General features: G+C 47.2%; 1 protein-coding gene across 2 annotated transcripts in view; it reads left to right on the plus strand.

The window, feature by feature from the left end:
* Positions 1-16,816: 16,816 nt before the first annotated feature.
* The window catches only part of plxnb1b (plexin b1b), a 270,085-nt gene continuing 267,665 nt past the window's right edge, over positions 16,817-19,236 (plus strand). For both annotated transcript variants that reach the window (XM_078209833.1, XM_078209837.1), the window contains exon 1: positions 16,817-17,131. The gene's annotated coding sequence lies outside the window, so the exon portion shown is untranslated. The remainder of the gene's footprint in view (positions 17,132-19,236) is intronic.

Raw genomic sequence — 19,236 nt, forward strand, 5'->3', positions numbered from 1 at the left:
GTGTGGGAGGAAACCAGAGCGCCCGGAGAAAACCCACGGAGACACGGGGAGAAAGTGCAAACTCCACACAAGGCAGGAATCGAACCCTGGTCTCTCTCTGGCACTGAGAGGCAGCAGTGCTAACCACTGTACCACCATGCCACCCCAGTATGTAAGGGGAGAAGGAAAGGAGAGGGTGCAGAGTGCAGTGTTACAGCCATAGCTAGGGTGTCGAGAAAGATCAGTTTAATATATGGCAGGTCCATTCAAAAGTCTGATGGTACGGAAAAATTGTTCCCATTAGTGGAAGGAACAGGAATCAGGAGCCTGAAAAAATTGGTTTTGGATTGGGGAAAGGCAGATTTTATTAAAATAAGACAGGATCTGGCAACGTGGACTGGGAACAGTCTCTTGTGGAAAAATCTACAGGGCAGCAGTGGGCGGCATTCAGAAGAAAAGAGGGAGGGTGAAATGTAGGAGCAACGAGCCCCAAGGACCCTGGATGTCGAGGGATATTCAGGATTGGGATAAGAAAGACAAGAGAGGCTTTTAGCAGGTACAAAGGGAGCAAATCAGTGGAGGCCTTAGTGGAGTATAGAAAGTGCAGGGGGAAATAAGGAGACAAAGAAGGGGCATAAGAAAGCACTGGTCGGTAGGATTTGGGAGAATCCCAACATATTCTATCAGTATAGTAAGGGGAAAAGGATAGCCAGGGAAGGGGTAGGGCCCATTAGGAACCAAGAGGGTGTCAGGAATGGAGTAACAGATCTTCCAATTAAGTCCTAATTTAATGTCAATTATTCAATAGAAGTCACTGATATATAAAGGGGCCATAGGTGGCACTGGGTGTTGGTGGAAAATTGTATGTGGAGTTGGATCAAAGGGGAAAAAAAAGATAGTTTATGAAGAAACTGAACTTGTGTCTCCTTTACTGAACTACAACTGAGAGGCTCAAACAGAGGGCATTCTGTACATAGAGCTGGAGGAGATTGATAGGGTATTAAACGAATACATCACATCTGTCTTCACTCGGAAGAAGGAGGATGTCGGTACAGAATTCTGGGAGAGGGACAGTGAGGTTCTTGAACTGTTTAGCATAGGGAGTGAGGAGGTATTGGCAGGTTTAAAAGTGGACCGATCCCCATGTCCGGATGAGTTATATCCCAGGCTGCTGTGGGAGGCAAGGGAGAAAATTACAGGGGCTCTGACCCATATTTTTTAATTCCTCTCTCTGGCCACGGTGGGGAAGAGCCAAAGGATTGGAGAACAGCTAATGTAGTTCCAATTTTCAAGAAGGGCGGTAGAGATAAAGCCAGGGAATTACATAAGTGAGTCTCACATCGGTGGTAAGGAAACCACTGGAGAAAATGTAATCTCCATTTGGAGAGGCAAGGTTTGATCAGGGTAGTCAGCGTAGCTTTATCAGATTGAGGTCATGCCTAACAAATTTGATTGAATTTTTTTGAGGAGAGGACCAGGTGTGTAGATGAGGGTAGTGCAGCGGCTGTAGTTTATATGGACTTCAGCAAACATTTTGACAAGATCCATAGAGTCCCTACAGTGCCCATGTGGCCCATTGAGTCTGCACCGACCACAATCCCACCCAGGCCCTATCCCCATAATCCCATACATTTGCCCTAGCCAGTCCCCCTGACACTAAGGGGCAATTTAACATAGCCAATCCACCTAACCTGCACATCTTTGGACTGTGGGAGGAGACTGTAGCACCCAGAGGAAGCCCATGCAGACTTGGGGAGAACATGCAAACTCCACACAGACAGTGACCCAAGCCAGGAATCGAACCAGGGTCGCTGGTGCTGTGAGGCAGCAGTGCTAACCACACCGAGCCTACTTGGGAGACGGATAAAGAAGGTAAAAACACATGGGAACCAGGGTAACTTGGCAAGTTGGATCCAAATCTGTCTCAGGGGTAGGAGGCAGGGGATGTGGTTGAAGGGAGTTTGTGTGACTGGAGGCCGGTGTCCAGTTCTGCTGCTGGGAAGCCTCCTCCAAGTAGCTGCACCGTTCCCCAGGCTCCTCTGGAGACCTGGGAGTCAAGTGGAAAATCTCAGTCAGCCTCTGACATTAGGCCTCTATTGGCCCTTAAGCAGCTCAATTGGCTGCTCATCACCCCTGTGGAGTTGAGGATTATCACATCAGATCGTCATGATCTCATTGAATGGTGGAGCAGACTTGATGGGCTGAATGGCCTACTTCTCTTGTGTCTTTTGGTCTTATTTCCAACAGGTGTAGCGAGATGGCAGTGAAGAGCAGGAAACCTCTCCGATGATTCCTTTACTAATTCAGAGCCCTGAGAATGATTGTGGTTTCTACCACTGGCCCAAAAGAAAGAATTTAAATCATCTCAAATCTGTGCACCATCCTGGCTTCTCTTATTCAGGGAGACGTGTAATTCATAGGGAATGCTCACATTTACAGGCTTTTCTGGGCAAGTTATTTGTTATCTTATGGGGCGGCACGGTGACAGAGTGGTCAGCCCTGCTGCCTCACAGCACCAGCGACCCGGGTTCAATTCCGGCCTTGGGTGACTGTCTGCGTGTAGCTTGCACGTTCTCCCCGTGGGTTTCCTCCGGGTGCTCCAGTTTCCTCCCACAGTCCAAAGATGTGCAGGTTAGGTGGATTGGCCATGCTAAATTGCCCCTTAGTGTCCAAAGGTGTGTAGGTTAGGGGTAAATACGTAGGGTTACTGGAATAAGGTCTGGGTAAACTGCTCTGTTGGAGAGTCAGTGCAGACTAGATGGGCCAAATAGTCTCCTCCTGCACTGTAGGGATTCTATGGTTTGAGGGTCGGTTTGGATTTAGTGGCCAGCTGTGACTCCGAGGTAGCACTCTCTCTCTCCCTCAGAGTCCGAAAGGTGTGGCCTCCACCTGAGAGACTTAAGCACATCGAATCCAGGCTACCATTTCAGTGCAGTGCTGGGGGAGTACCGCACTGTCAGAGGTACCATTTTGAGATAAGCCAAGACCTCAGGTATACGTACAAGACCCCAAGATGCTGTATGGATGGAGAGCGGAGGTGGGTTCTCTCTCATATCCCGAACAATATTTGTCCCTCAACCAATCTCAGTGAAATAGACGACCCGGTGATTATCAGTTTAAAGTTAAAGGTTTAAAGTTTATTTATTAGTGTCACAGGTAGGGTTACATTAACACTGCAATGAAGTTACTCTGAAAACCTCCTTATCATATTGCTGTGTGTGGGAGAGTTTATTTCTCTTCCTGCCCCTATGGTGGGGGGAGAAGAGTTTACACAAATTTCTGTTTCCTACATTATAACAGTGACTACACTTCAAGAAATACTTTGTCAGCTGCCCTGTGGTCATCAAAGGCGTCCGATCAATGCAAGATTCTTTCTTTCTCTGAATCGCTTGCGTTCAGGCCTGTAAAACACTGCTCACTGCCTTTAATTCTTTCTGCAAAGCTGATCTGGACAAGTAGACAGATCATCACTGTGAGATCCCACACAGAGTTTCTCCTTAGTATTGAGCTGTTGCTGGGTTTGGAAGGCTCCGACACAGAGGCAGGTAACCCGACATTGCTCCTTTAATCCCCCTGTGCATTGTACCTTTCAGCCCTTTCTGCTTTAATTTTACTGACTCAGTGTCGCGCCCAATGAGCCCCATTTTTCTGGTAAGATGATCAGGAACCGTGTTAGGTTTGATGTTTGTGAGGGGGGTGGGGGCTGGCGGGGGATAAGGGTTGAAGGGAAACAGCTTTGATTCCAACTCCCCCCACCCTGTCTCCGAGATGGTAAGTCACCCTTTCCCTGCCCCTTTGCTTTGAAATACTAAACCTCGGTGATTTAGTCCAGCCTGATTCACTTGCTTGTTTTCAAAGTGCTCCCATCAACCTGCTCTAACCCTAAGCTTCACTGTGGCACCAGCTCTCCTACACGTTGCACTCCAGCCAGTGTGTTTTGCCAGTTTAATAATTCATCTTTATCGACACAGAAATATTCAACGTAGGTGTGACAATTTACAGTGATAATGCACTCTAACCCAGGGCACCCAAGCCACTTGTGTTCCTCTGTCCCCCTTTGTCTGCATTGACTTATGCTTGGATATGGTTCCACAATGCTGACAGTGCATTGGTCCCCCACTAGGGGCAGCCTTTCTTCATGTGTGACCATAGACTGTGAGTGCTGATAGGCCGTTCCCATCTGGGAGGCATCACAGCTGGTTTTTGATGGCCAGAGAAATGTTACTGAGATTCAATGGAGCTGGAATGTACGGATGGGAAGTGAGATTTGCCTGAAATGCCTTCAGTGGTGAATGGCATGTGTATTATGAGTCCACAAACCTAGAATGAGCAGCACAGTGCTTAGCACTGCTGCCTCACAGCGCCAGGGACCCATGTTCGATTCCGGCTTTGGATGACTGTCTGTGTGGAGTTTGCACATTCTCCCTGTGTCTGCGTGGGTTTCTTTCGGGTGTTCCAGTTTCCTCCCACAGTCCAAAGATGATGTGGAGATGCCGGTGTTGGACTGGGGTGGGCACAGTAAGAAGTCCCACAACAGCAGGTTTATTTGGAATCATGAGCTCGTGATTCCAAATAAACCTGTTGTACTTTAACCTGGTGTTGTAAGACTTCTTACTGAGTCCAAAGAAGTGCAGGTTAGTTGGACTGGCCATGCTAATTGTCCCTTAGCATACAAAGATGTGTAGATTAGCCATGGTAAATGTTACGGGGATAGGATGGGGGGGTGGACTCAATGGGCCAAATGGCCTCCTTTTGCACTGTAGAGATTCTATGAAGCCAGCATCCTCAGATGTTGCATATCTGAAATAAATGGTCGAAAGATATTGCAAGTCCACCAGCAAGTGAAGGGAAAGAAAGCTTATCACTTCATGAAGGTCTCCCATTGTTAGCATCATTCTAACCAAGAGCCTCTTACTTAATACACTAACTTAGGTGGAGACTTGAGAGAATAAACTTGCAGGACTATTGGGATAGAATGGGGCTGACTGGATTGCTCTACAGAGGCCAACCTACACTCGATGGGCTGAATGGTCTCCTTGTAAGAAGTCTCCCAACACCAGGTTAAAGTCCAACAGGTTTATTTGGTAACACGAGCTACACACGACAACGCAGAATCGCCAAACAGAAACTGATAGCCAGGTCCCGCACACATGAGGACGGCCTGAACCGGGAGCTTGGGTTCATGTCACACTATCTGTAACCCATACGATTTGCCTGGGCTTGCAAAATCTCGCTAACCATCCTGGCTTGAGACAATTCATACCCCCTTAACCTGTGCTTAACCCTTTCTCCACTCGCATTGTCTGTATCTGTAAAGACTTGAATACCTGTTAAGACTCGCATTCCAACCATTATCTTGCAATTGAGTTTGTATCTATATATGTCCCGTTTGTGAACCCAACTCTCCACTCACCTGATGAACGAGCAGTGCTCCGAAAGCTCGTGCTACCAGATAAACCTGTTGGACTTTAACCTGGTGTTGTGAGACTACTTACCGTGTCCACCCCAGTCCCACACCGGCATCTCCACAATCATGGTCTCCTTGAGTGAGGTAATGGCTCTATGGGCTAGATTTTAAGGGGTATGTGATCACCTAACCCCAGCTAAAAGGTCATTCGGGGGTAGGGGGGGGTAGTGAAGCCGCCACAATCCAAAACACAAGGTGAGTTGAGTGTGACTGCCCTTGATATTAAGGGAATATTTGACTAAGTATGGCATCAAGGAGCTCTGGTAGAACTGGAATCAATGGGAAACAGGGGGAAAACTCTCCACTGGCTGGAGTCATACTGGCACAAAGGAAGATGGTTGTGGTGGTTGAAGGTCAATCATCTCAGTCCCAGGACGTCAGTGCAGGAGTCCCTCAGGATAGTGACCCAGGTCCAGCCACCTTCAGCTGCTTCATCAAAGACCTCCCTCCCATCATGAGATCAGAAGTGGGGATGTTCACTGATAATTGCACAATATATTAAGTTGATCTTTCTCTACACCCTAGCTATGATTGTAAAACTACATTCTGCACTCTCTCCTTTCCTTCTCTATGAACAGTATGCTTTGTCTGTGTAGCGTGCAAGAAACAATACTTTTCACTGTATGCTAATACATGTGACAATAATAAACCCAAATCAAAATCAAATGTTCAGCACCATTCACGATTCCTCAGATACTGAAGCAGTCCATGTTCAAATGCAAGAAGATCTGGACAATACCCAGACTTGGGCTATTAAGTGTCAAGTAACATTCATGCCACACAAGTGTCAGGCAATGACCACCTCCAAAAAGAGAGAATTCAAACCATCTCCATTTGAGATTCAATGGCTGTTGCTGAATCTCTCACTACCAGTGGGAAACCATGCCATACATTCCAGCCCTGACCTAATGAATGATGCACCCTGGTGTTTAAGCATATTCCCTGGTGGAACAGGCCTGATGGCATTGATCCCGCCATCATATCTGGGAGCCATCTTGAAAATCAATGAGCCACCATTGAAGAAAGAAAATGGACCTCCTGGAAAGGATGATGGATCTCCAGGAACACTCTGAGACTAGAGGATGGACTCCTCAATGACATTGAAGTGGGAAGATCCAATTGATAGATGCTCCTCCCACCCACTGCAGTGATGTTCTGGGGTTTAGGGTTATCTACAACCTCCATCCAGAATTCTGAAGGCAGCTTCAGGAATTTGGCAGGTGAGTCCTGACTTCTTCACGCCACTTTGTTCCAGATGAGTTCTCGAATGGATTGTTTTCCCATTGGTGTTGTGGAGAATCGGGAAAGGTGGGAAAATTCCAACTGGGTCTTCATCTGCATCCCATTAACAAGATGCAAGTTGGTTGCATACCGGCCTCATAGAATCCCTACAGTACAGAAGGAGGCCATTCGGCCCATCAAGTGTGTACCAGCCACAATCCCACCCAGGCCCTATTCCCTTAACCCTCATTTATCTTGCTAATCCCCCTGTCACTAAGGGGCACTTTAGCATAGCCAATCAACCTAACCCACACATCTTTGGACTGTGGGAGGAATCCGGAGCACCCGGAGGAAACCCACGCAGACACGGGGAAAAAGTGCAAGCTCCACACAGACAGTGACCCGAGGCCAGAATTGAACCTGGGTCCCTGGTGCTGTGAGGGAGCAGTGCTAACCACTGTGCCTCCAGCAGGTTTTCTAATTTCCCCCTCTTCGCGGACACCAGCGTGAATCTGATTTTTGGACTTCTGCCAAATCTCCCCCCCCTGCCGCCTGTCATTGAACCTGCCGGTCGGAGAATTCCGCCCACAGTCACTGGGATCCTGAAACTCCCTCCCTAACAGCACTGTAGGTGTACCTACACCACATGGACTGCAGCGGTTTCAGAAGGAGGAAACCACCACTTACTCCCGGGCAATTAAGGATGGGCAACATATGCTGGACGTGTCAGCGATGCCCACATCCCATGAGCAAATGTAAAAAAGTCTGGCACATTCTGAGCTTCAGGGCTATGTGCTGAGGGATGCACCAAGGCTTGGGACACCCTCCGTAGAGGCTCAATGGGGAAAGGCCGCCGTCTAAGACCTTTCGACCATTGTACACTGAGGGACTAAAACACTTGTAGAACCCATTGTGCTATATGCTTGACGTGAAATGTACATTGTAAATATAAAGTTTATTTCACTGGTGTCAGAAGTAGGCTCACATTAACACTGCAATGAAGTTACTGTGAAAATCCCCTAGTCACCACACTCCAGCGCCTGTTCGGGGACACTGAGGGAGAATTTAGCATGGCCAATGCACCTAACCAGCACGTCTTTCAGACTGTGGGAGGAAACCCACACAGACGCAGGGAAAATGTGCAGACTCCGCACAGACAGTGACCCAAACTGGGAATTGAACCTGGATCCCTGGCGCTGTGAGGCAGCGGTGCTAACCACTGTGCCACCATGCCACCCACACTGTGCCACACATGGTGACACAGAACATCAAGAACACTGAAATTGTATTGAGGCACCTCCAAGTGGGGCATGCTGACAGCTTTGACAAAGGGTCATCTGGACTCGAAACATCAGCTCTTTTCTCTCCTTATGGATGCTGCCAGACCTGCTGAGATTTTCCAGCATTTTCTCTTTGGGTTTGAATTTTATTGTACTTTCTGTAACTTTTTTTTCAATTGGAAATGTTTTGTCCTCACACCGGATGCCTGGCAGGAAATGGAGATTGTAATTCTCAAGAGTATTACAATTATCTGGAGCCAGTTAAGAGTGAGACATGCCTTCTGGAGACAAGTTGCGTTTCACTGTACTTTCTGTAATTCTCATGTTGAAACGTTTTGTAAAAGTATTTTAACAAACTTCATGAATAAAGTATTTTTTTGGGGGGAGGAATGATCTGCTTCGTTTGTGGGAGCCCCGGTGATTCCTGCACTGTTTTAAGTGAGTATCAGTGTTGATACTTACAGTATACCATCCCTGATAAAACTGTAACTCCATAGGAGTTCCTGCTTTTGAAAGAGGATAAAGCAGAAGCCTACAAAATAAGTTGACTGCTATCTCCAACAATGCCACATTACACATATTTTTCCCCCTTTTCCAGCAACATTTAGGAACCCCATCATTAGGAGAGGATCATAGAATCCCTACAATGAAGAAGGAGGCCATTCGGCCCATTGAGCCTGCAGCAAGAACAATCCCACCCAAGTCCTATCCCCATAACTCAACCCTACTAATCACCCTGACATCCTCTTAACCCTAAGGGGCAATTTAGCATGGCCAATCAACCTAACCCGCACATTTTTTGGACTGTGGGAGGAAACCGGAGCACCCGGAGGAAACCCACGCAGACACGGGGAGAATGTGCAAGCTCCACACAGACAGTCACCCAAGCCGGGAATCGAACCCGGTTCCCTGGCGCTGTGAGGCAGCAGTGCTAACCACTGTGCCACCGTGCCGCCCCGAGAAGTTCTTTATGGACGAAGATTGTTCAAGTAATCACACTCAGAAACTGAACAGTAGGAGGTGTAATTTGTTCAGGGTTTGACAGCGTCTGTCCATTCAGTGCTCCAGACTGAGAACTGATTCAATGCACCCTATTCAAAGCGTGATGGACAGGCCCTGGGATTTGTAATCTGCGCGGTAGGTGAGCCTTCACCGAGCACTTTCCCCATTCTACCTGTCTGTGGGCAAAGCCACAGAACCACATGCTGATAATTCACAGCGATTGCCTCTGTGTGGGTTAAAGGGCTGGAGCATTTTGGGTGTGCGCGTCTCCTTTAAATAGGGTTGCAGACTCCCAAGTTCAGTTCCTGCATGAATGAGTCAGTGTTCAGTAATGAATGCGGCGTGCCGTGAATGACAGAGACTCAGACTCAGAGCCCTGGCTATTCAGAGAGAAGCAGCTTTGTATTTTTGGAGCGCAAAACACACACACACACACACATAAACAGCCAATTGGAGAGTACAGCCATTTAGCTCTTTCTTTTCCTTTTAGAAAACAACCTGATTTTCACCCATAACGCAGCCAGGGAACAGGCCATTGTGTGAGAGGCTGCGAGGAGACCCTGGCAAAGGGCGCTTGTTGAAACAGCTGATTGAATATGGAATAGGAATTCGGAGTAAGACTAACAATGCTAAAGGCTGCGAAACTCTAGTGGAATAATTTACAGAGTGTCAAACAAATCCTGAAAGGAACAGCGAATGGCTGTTCTCTCAGATAATGTCATGTGCCTCTTCTGGGAGATGAGTTTCTGAATTAATTGGATTCTTCGAATCCAATAACTTTCTCTTTTCACCCTTCTGGTTCTGACTCTTCACCAATTCTGCTTTTTAAAAAAATTGTTCTGTTTCCAAGTCTCCCCCCCCCCCCCCCCCCCCCCCCTTTACATTACACATCATTGCCTCTCCAGAAAGCACAGCCAAATGACCTGTTCCCAGGCCTCGAGCAACGCTGCAGTGCCACCGGTTGCCAGGAGGAGGGTGAGACTGAATCTCCTCTGCAGACTTCACTCATCCACTTCTCTGCATTTTCTGGAGGGAGGCACCTTGAAACTCCAGAGTAAATCAGCCCAGATTGAGAGGTTGTTGTTTGAGGAAACGCAACTCGAGTCACTGCTTTTTAAAAAAAGAAATAGTCATAGAATCACAGGGTAGAATCATAGAATCCCTACAGTGCAGAAGGAGGCCATTCAGCCCATCGAGTCTGCACTGACAACAACCCCACCCGGGCCCTATCCCCGTAACCCCACGTATTTACCCTACTACTTTCCCTGACACTAAGGGGGAAATTTTCCAGTCCCGCCCGCTATGATTCCCGTGGCGGACCATGCAAAATTCCGTTAACCCCGAGTGGGATTTTCCAGTTTAGGGGCGAGCCGCGGCTGGAAAATCCCACCCTCTGGGGCAATTTAGCATGGCCAATCCACCTAACCAGCACATCTTTTGGACTGTGGGAGGAAACCAGAGCATCCAGAGGAAAACCACGTAGGGAGAACGTGCAGACTCCACACAGACAATGACCCGAGGCCAGAATTGAACCCGGGTCCCTGGTGCTGTGAGACAGCAGTGCTAACCACTGTGCCCCTTTAGTATGTGATGGATTTTTTCCCTTTGCTCTCTCTGATCTTTTTGAAGCAGATTTAATCCCCACCAGAGAGGACTCACTTTCTTGTACTAGGTCTTTTCTGCATTACAGCACTGGCTACATTTCAAAAGCACTCCATGGGCTGTAAAGCACCTTTGGGTATCGAGAGAAGGTGAACAGTATGATGTAAAAATGCAACTTCTTTCTTTCCCACTCTATCTTCTGTCATCCTCATTCATGCTCTCCTTCTCTTCTGGGTCCACTGTCCTATTTAAAGGAGAATGCACACCAAAATATTTGTGCCCTTTAACTGAGCGAAGCAATTTCTGTGAATTATCAGCATGTTGTCCTGTGGCTCTGTCCGCAGACAGGTAGAATGGGGAGAGTGATTGGTGAAGACACACCTACCAAGCAGGCTTCAGATCCAAGGGCTGTCCATCACACCCTGAAATAGGTGCCTTGAATTAATTCTTAGTTGGAGCACTGAATGGAAAGAGACTGTCAAACCTTGAACAAATTACACTTCCTATTGTTCAATAGGTGGTACAGTGGTTAACACTGCTGCCTCACAGCACCAGGGACCCGGGTTCAATTCCTGGCTTGGGTGACAGTCTGTGTGCTGTCTGCACGTTCTCCCTGTGTCTGCATGGGTTTCCTCCGGGTGCTCCAGTTTCCTCCCGCAGTCCAAAAGACATGCTGGTTAGGTGCGTTGGCCATGCTAAGTTCTCCCTCAGTGTACCCGAACAGGTGCCGGAGTGTGGTGATAAGGGGATTTTCACAGTTACTTCATTGCTAATGTAAACCTACTTGTGATCCTAAGAAATAAACTTTAAAAGTTTTCTGAGTGTGATTACTTGATCAGTCTTCATCTATAAAGTCTACTTCTTTCCTAATGATGGACGTGGTGGTGCTGAATCCCCAGCGTTGCTGGAAAAGGAGGAAAAACAGTAAGTAGGAACATGTGTAATGTGGCAAGCCCTCATCTCCCCCTAATTGCTTTCTCTTTCTGGGCTTCAGCCAATGATGTTGTATAACGTAACTTCTCCTCATGTTCCCTTCTTCCTTTGGCAACGTGGTCTTAGAACAGCACCTTCTGGACAACTTCAGCTTGGAGTCTTTGTCTCTATCACTTTGTGGAAGATGGAGGGGGAAGGGAGCACGGAGGTGAGCTGGCTTGAAAATTCACACCGCTGGCCAACATGCCAGTTTCCTGGCACCATCCTGAACACCCACCTCCCTTGGGCCATTTTCCTGGAGGCAGGGTGGAGAGTGACAGCCAGCAGAGGATTGCCAATGACCCTGGCTAAAGAGCTATTAGTGTCTATTGTCAGGGACAATACATGACAGGGAAGGGGCATGGCTGGCATTCTATACAGTCGTTGAGCTCCTCTCTGTCAGCCTGGCTCCAGTTGCAGCTCCAGGTCGTCTTATGGAGAGGTTCCTCCACAATGAGGACCTGGCTGCCGGTTCTATTTTTTATTTCAAAGTTAGTAATGTTGGAGAGAGGGCGCCTCCATCTTGAGGCAACCTGTTGATTCTTTCAAGCTGGAGAGCCTCCTATTGGCCATCCTGCTTCAAGAACCTCCTATTCTTAATTGGACATCAAACCTGCCATCTGACCCCTAAAGTGGCCAATTTGGGGAAAATCACATATGGGTGACTGTTTCGCTCACAGTGCCAGCTTCTGACCCCCATTTGACCCTGGTTTGATTTGGTTTGATTTATTATTGTCACATGTATTGGGATACAGTGAAAAGTATTGTTTCTTGCACGCTATACAGACAAAGCATACTGTTCATAGAGATGGAAAGGAGAGGAGGCAAAATGTAGTGTTACAGTCATAGCTAGGATGTAGAGAAAGATCAACTTAGTGCGAGGTAAGTCCATTCAAAAGTCAGACGGCAGAGGGAAGAAGCTGTTCTTGAGTCGGTTGGTACATGATTTCAGACTTTTGTATCTTTTTCCCGATAGAAGGAGGTGGAAGAGAGAATGTGTGGGGTGCATGGGGGTCCTTGATTATGCTGGCTGCTTTGCTGAGGCAGCGGGAAGTGTAGACAGTGTCAATGGATGGGAGGCTGGTATTAGAGTCCTGAGGTTCATGGGGAAAATCCTGCCCTTTAGCTTTCCTCTGTTTCCCCCATGTTTCTTTTGTTTTTGCTTTTTAAACAGATCTCCTTTGCAAACATGTTTTTTTTTTAAAAAGATGCTTGAAATGTTCTGATGATCTGGGAACGTTCTGATACCTGGTTCTGAAAATATTGTGAAAATGACCGTTGACCTTTTTCATTCGCCAAACCATTAGAAGGTCTGTTTAATTCTTGGGCGTGCTCGATTGGTTTGCAATACTGAACACAAGCTCTTTGCATTGAAGCATCCTACTGCAATTTAAATAGAGACCACTGATATTTACGCAGCAAAGAACCTTGTCACAATATAAATTGAGTCATGGACACTTACTCTGCATTGAACCAACGTTAACTTGCATTTGTGTTGTGTCTGATCAATAAAATGGTGTCCATTCCAAATAACATTAAGGTGAGTGGCTAAATTCTCAGACAGATGTTCATTTTTAATAAGATCTTAAGGGATGAGAGGGAGTCAGAGAGACATGAAAGGGTTCAGGGAAGGAATTCTGCAATGTGAAACAGCCAGTAGTAACAGGGTAAAGGGATAGAATCGAAATGAATGGAGATCCGGGATATTCATCAATACATCAAAAAAAGGGCAGCATGAACAAGTTGGGCCGAAGGGCCTGTTTCCATGCTGTAAACCTCTATGACTCTATGACAAAGGCCAAAATACTGTGGATGCTGGAAATCTGAGAAAAAGCAGAAAATGCTGGAAATACTCAGCAGGTCTGGCAGCATCTATGGAGAAAGAAACTGAGTTAATGGGTGGGATTTGTTGGCCGCGCTCGCCCCAGGACTGGAAAATCCCGTCTGAGGTCACCGGACCTTTGCATGGTCCGTGTCCCGCCCACCACAAATCCCGTAGCGGGCGGGATGGTAAAATTCCACCCAACGTTTCAGGTTGGTCAGTTATCATCAGCAGTCATCGACTGCGTTGAACCGCTATGCTGTTCTAAGACTGGTGACATTTATGTTATCCAGCATTGTCCCAGACTGCAACATGAATCTGAAAATTATCTTTGATCTACAAAGGAGCCAAGGGTTATGGGAAAGTGAAGTTAAAGCCACAATGAGATTAGCCACTCGTTAAATGGTGGAACAAGCTCAAAGGGCTGAGTAGAGTAGGATCGAATCCCTACAGTGCAAAAGGAGGCCATTCAGCCCATCAAGTCTGCAACGACTCTCCAACAGAGCGTACTGCCCAGGCTCTATCCCTGTAACCCCACATATTTACCCCACCAATCCCTAACCTACACATCTTTGGACACTAAGGGCAATTCTGTCTGTGTGGAGTTTGCACGTTCTCCTCGTGTCTGCATGGGTTTCCTCCGGGTGCTCTGGTTTCCTCCCACAGTCCAAAGATGTGCGGGTTAGGTTGATTGGCCAGGTTAAAAAAATTGCCCCTTAGAATCCTAAAATGCATAGGTTAGAGGGATTAGCGGGTAAATATGTGGGGGTAGGGCCTGGGTGGGATTGTGGTCGGTGCAGACTCGATGGGCCGAATGGCCTCCTTCTGCACTGTAGGGATTCTATGATATAATTTAGCACAGCCAATCCACCTAACTTGCACATCATTGGAAGGAAACCGGAGCACCGGAGAAAACCTACACAGATATGTGGAGAACATACAAACTCAACACAGACAGTCACCCAAGGCTGGAATTGAATCCAAGTACCTGGCGCTGTAAGGCAGCAGTGCTAACTATTGTGCCACCGTGCCACCTCAATCACCACATCATACCTCTTAATCTTATCCAAATAAACAAATATTGACACAAGAAATCACAAAAAGAATAATTTATCATAACATCATTGAGATGTCAATCAAGCGAAGTAAACATTTCACTTTAGTTTGTTCAAAGAGACCCCTGCTGAGCTAATGCATTTGTGAGTCTTGGAGCTCAACCAGGCATTCATAATGAAGCTGGGTTGCAAACCAGATATCTGATCATCTATTTCTGCTGATACTGTTCCCAGATGACTTCATTATGAATGCTTGGCTGAGAGTCCAAACCCTTAAAAAAAATTGTGTGAGTGAGTTTGTTTACACAGGTGCAGAGAAGCTGACATTGCTTGATTGATGTCTGTATGAGGTTATAATAAGTTATGATTTTCTGTTATCTCTTTTGTTCACGAGACATCGGTGTTGCCAACAAAACCAGCATTTGTTGCCCATACCGAATTGCCCTTGAACTGAGTAGCTTACTTAGCCATTTCACCATATTGCTGTAGGTATGGAATCAGATGTCGGCCACGCCAGGTAAGGATTACATGTTTCCTTCTCTAGAGAACAATTCTGGGCACTACATTTTTGGAGAGCAGAGAAGGCATTAGAGATAGAACAGAAAAGATTCACAGGAATTGCTGACAGGGATGAAGAATTTCACTTACAGAGATAGACCATAGAACATAGAACAATACAGCACAGAACAGGCCCTTCGGCCCACGATGTTGTGCCGAGCTTTATCTGAAACCAAGATCAACCTATCCCACTCCCTATCTTAGAAACCCTACAGCACAGAAAGAGGCCATTCGGCCCATCGAGTCTGCACCGACCACAATCCCACCCAGGCCCTACCCCCATATCCCTACATAATTATCCACTAATCCCTCTAACCTACGCATCCCAGGACACTAAGGGCAATTTTTAGCATGGCCAATCAACCTAACCCGCGCATCTTTGGACTGTGGGAGGAAACCGGAGCACCCGGAGGAAACCCACGCAGACACGAGGAGAATGTGCAAACTCCACACAGACAGTGACCGGGAATCGAACCCAGGTCCCTGGAGCTGTGAAGCAGCAGTGCTAACCACTGTGCAACCGTGCCGCCCAATCATCCTGGTGTGCTCCATGTGCCTATCCAATAACCGCTTAAATGTTCCTAAAGTGTCTGACTCCACTATCACTGCAGGCAGTCCATTCCACACCCCAACCACTCTCTGCGTAAAGAACCTACCTCTGGTATCCTTCCTATATCTCCCACCATGAACCCAATAGTTATGCTCCCTTGTAATAGCTCCATCCACCCGAAGAAATAGTCTTTGAACGTTCACTCTATCTATCCCCTTCATCATTTTATAAACCTCTATTAATAGATTGGAGAAACTCAGGCTGTCCTTCTTGGAAACAAGAAGATTGAGACTAGATAGAGGTACAGCTTCTTCCCCGCTGCCATCAGACTTTTGAATGGACCTACCATATATTAAGTTGACCTTTCTTTGTACACTAGCTATGACTGTAACATGACATTCTGCACCCTCTCCTTTCATTTTAAAGTTTATTTATTGGTGTCACAAGTAGGCTTACATTAACACTGCAATGAAGTCACTGTGAAAATCCCCTAGTCGCCACACTCTGGCGCTTGTCCGGGTACACTGAGGGAGAATTTAGCATGGCCAATGCACCTAACCAGCATGTCTTTCGGACTGTGGGAGGAAACCGGAGCACCCGGAGGAAACCCACGCAGACAATGTGCAGACTCTGCACAGACAGTGACCCAAGCTGGGAATCGAACCCGGGTCCCTAGCGCTATGAGGCAGCAGTACAAACCACTGGACCACTTCCTTCTCCCCTATATACTCTATGAATGGTATGCTTTGTCTGTGTAGCATGCAAGAAACAATACTTTTCACTGTATACTAAAACACGTGACAATAATAAATCAAATCAAATTAAACTGTATATGTAACGAGACAGACCGTACTGTGAAAGATTGTTAACAACAGGACTGATTGTAGCCTTGCTGACCTTGTTGATATCAACTCTGTGTTAGATTGTCCCTGCGATTATTCACTGTCTTAGTGCTGATTGCCTCTGAACCAGGATTGAGTGGCTGTCTGTAACAGCACGCTGAATCATTGCTGAGCGTGTAAGAGGTGCAGGTATCATTCATGGCAGCTGGAGGTTTCACAACTTGGGCGATTGTGGTTTGTTTGAATGCAGCCAGTGAGTAAGAGCCGGGGAACTCAAGGTTGGGAGCAGTTGATCGTTGCCCTTTTAAGTGCCTTGGCTAATAAACGGGTAAGGGTGTGTGTTGTGAGAGTGATGTCATTTGCTGGGCAGGTCTTTACTCTTTCAGAACCTGTGTTTTTGTGTGTGTGTGTGTGGAGTGCAGAGTCCATGTGATCTCCCAGTGCGCTGCTTACAATGTGAAAGAGATTCATTAAGTGCCTGCGAACTGGGAGTGAGAGGCTTGCAAACAACAGTCTGCTAGCAGCCGCACACAGGGAGCTTTCTTCTCACACAGGGGCACCGAGGCTGCCAACTGAATAGAGAGAGAAAAACATATTAAACTTCATCCCTGCGAAGCAGAATACCCCTGGAATTAAAACTTGCTGCTGTACCATCCATGTGAGCTGTGGGAGAGAGTGGATTAAAGGCTGGCTGATCTGTTCTGGGACTCACTGGACACAGAAAAAGTCTTGAGGGTGTTTTTTTAAAAATATATGTGTGCCAAAAAAGAAACTTCCCAAGGTAAGCAGACAAATAGATTGCTGTAAGTTTGTCAGTGAGCGGTGATAGTGATTGAACATTTTGAAAGAATTTCTCTCCTCCTTTCCCAGAGGGGAGAGGGATAGTTTGGTTCTGCCTTGGGGGAGAGAAAGTTGAGTTCTTTTGTCCTTGTTTGAGGTGAATGAATAGTTGCAGAGGGAGGGGGGCGTTGGAGGGATGGGGCAGACAGTGTTGGGCAGGAGACGATTCATTGCTGTCATTCAGAGCAGCTGCCTCTTTATCTTTCCTGCTCTCCTCCTCTGGGTCACTGGAGAGCTCTCACATTCGAAGCTAGAGGGGTGGCTGGGGGGCGAAACTTTTCATTGTGTGGCCACTGGGATTTAACCAGAGCTCTCAGGAGAATGGGACTGAAATATACACTGGGTGAGGGAAGGGGTGTATGTATCAAAGGTTGTATGTTGCAAGTGGCAGCTCCCTGTGCTAACAATGTGAGGTGCTCTCACACAGCAGCCTCAGACATTCCCAGGGAGTGCTGAGTAATTGTGGATGAGGCACCTCAGATTTCCCCACCCCCCCACCCCCAAAAAAATCAAACATTGTATTTGCAAAAGTGGAAAATCATTAAAAGTAGGACTTTTTCTCCCGGGAAAGGTTGTTTCTCCTGGTGTCTTGGGGCAAAGAAATGAGGTGACACAGTGGTTAGCACTGCTGCCTCACAGCGCCAGGGACCCGGGTTCGATTCCGGCCTCGGGTCACTGTCTGTGTTGAGTTTGCACGTTCTCCCCATGTCTGCGTGGGTTTCCTCCCACAGTCCAAAGATGTGCGGGTTAGGTTGGGTAACAAGGGAAAGGGCCTGGGTGGGATTCTCTGTCGGAGAGTAGGTGCAGACTTGATGGGCTGAATGGCTTCCTATAGGGATTCGATGGCAGGAATTCTACCGCCCCGCCCGCCACGGAAATCGGAGCGGGCGAGGGGGGCGGAACATGGAAAGGTCTGTTGACCTCGGGTGGGATTTTCCGGTTTCGGGGCGAGGTGAGGCCATAAAATCCCGTCCTATGACTGTGGACAGAGTTTGTTTGCTAAGCTCCCTCCTCTGACTGATTTCTGCCAGCAGCAATGCATTTATAGATATTTTGTGGCAACAAAACTTTTATTTTCAAACTTCACGCTCTGTTTGTGTGACGATGGCACTGTTCTGAGGGGCTGGGGGAGAGGATGCCTTTGCAATATTTTCCTGATGCCACATTCTGGTTTTTCTCTCTCTCTCTCTCACGGTATTGTTAATTCAGAGTTTCTGGATCATTGCTGCCTTTGCGTTTATTTTAAGTGACACAGGGTCCACTTTGTTTTCGTAAGAACAGATTGGACGTATTGGAAGGGATAAGTTGGTCCATCTGCAGCCTGTGCTGCTATTCTCGCAGACCTCTCGATTGTTTTCACTGCCAAGTATCTATCTTATTCTCCTTTTGAATTTGCCAACATTGTCCTCCTGCAGTGACTCCCCGAACATCTGTTCCATTTATTCACCACCCTCTGTGTGAAGTGGTTAGCTCTCAAGCTATGTTTGCTTTCCCCGGATTTCTGCACCCTTTGTGTCGATGTGAACTTTTTTTTTACTTTACTGTTGTTTTATCGAGTGCTGATATTGATTTATTTATATCGATAGCTGTTGTGTACATGAACCATGTTTCCCTCAGTTTTCCCATCTCCTAGTTCTTTTGCCTGTTTCCAGTGGTTAAGGGAAAGTGTTGGGGTGGGAGGGGACACTTTCACCATATCTGTCCCAAGCACAATGATTGCACCTCGATTAATGACGCACCTCAAATCTCCCCTCGTCTCACTCCATTCTCCCTGTAACCATTTGGTTTGCCGTTTACCCTTTTCTCCATTTTCCAGTGGTAAAGTGTGGTGGCACAGTGGTTAGCATTGCTGCCTCACAACGCCAGGGACCTGGGTTCGATTCCTGGCTTGTGTCCCTGTCTGTGCGGAATCTGCACCTTCTCCCCGTGTCTTTGTGGGTTTCCTCCGGGTGCTCTGGTTTCCTCCCACAGTCCCAAAGACGTGCTGGCTAGGTGCATTAGCCATGCTGAATTCTCCCTCAGTGTACCTGAACAGGCGCTGGAGTG

The sequence above is a fragment of the Mustelus asterias genome, chromosome 3, assembly GCF_964213995.1.
Source record: "Mustelus asterias chromosome 3, sMusAst1.hap1.1, whole genome shotgun sequence".
In the NCBI taxonomy this organism is placed as follows: Eukaryota; Metazoa; Chordata; class Chondrichthyes; order Carcharhiniformes; family Triakidae; genus Mustelus; species Mustelus asterias.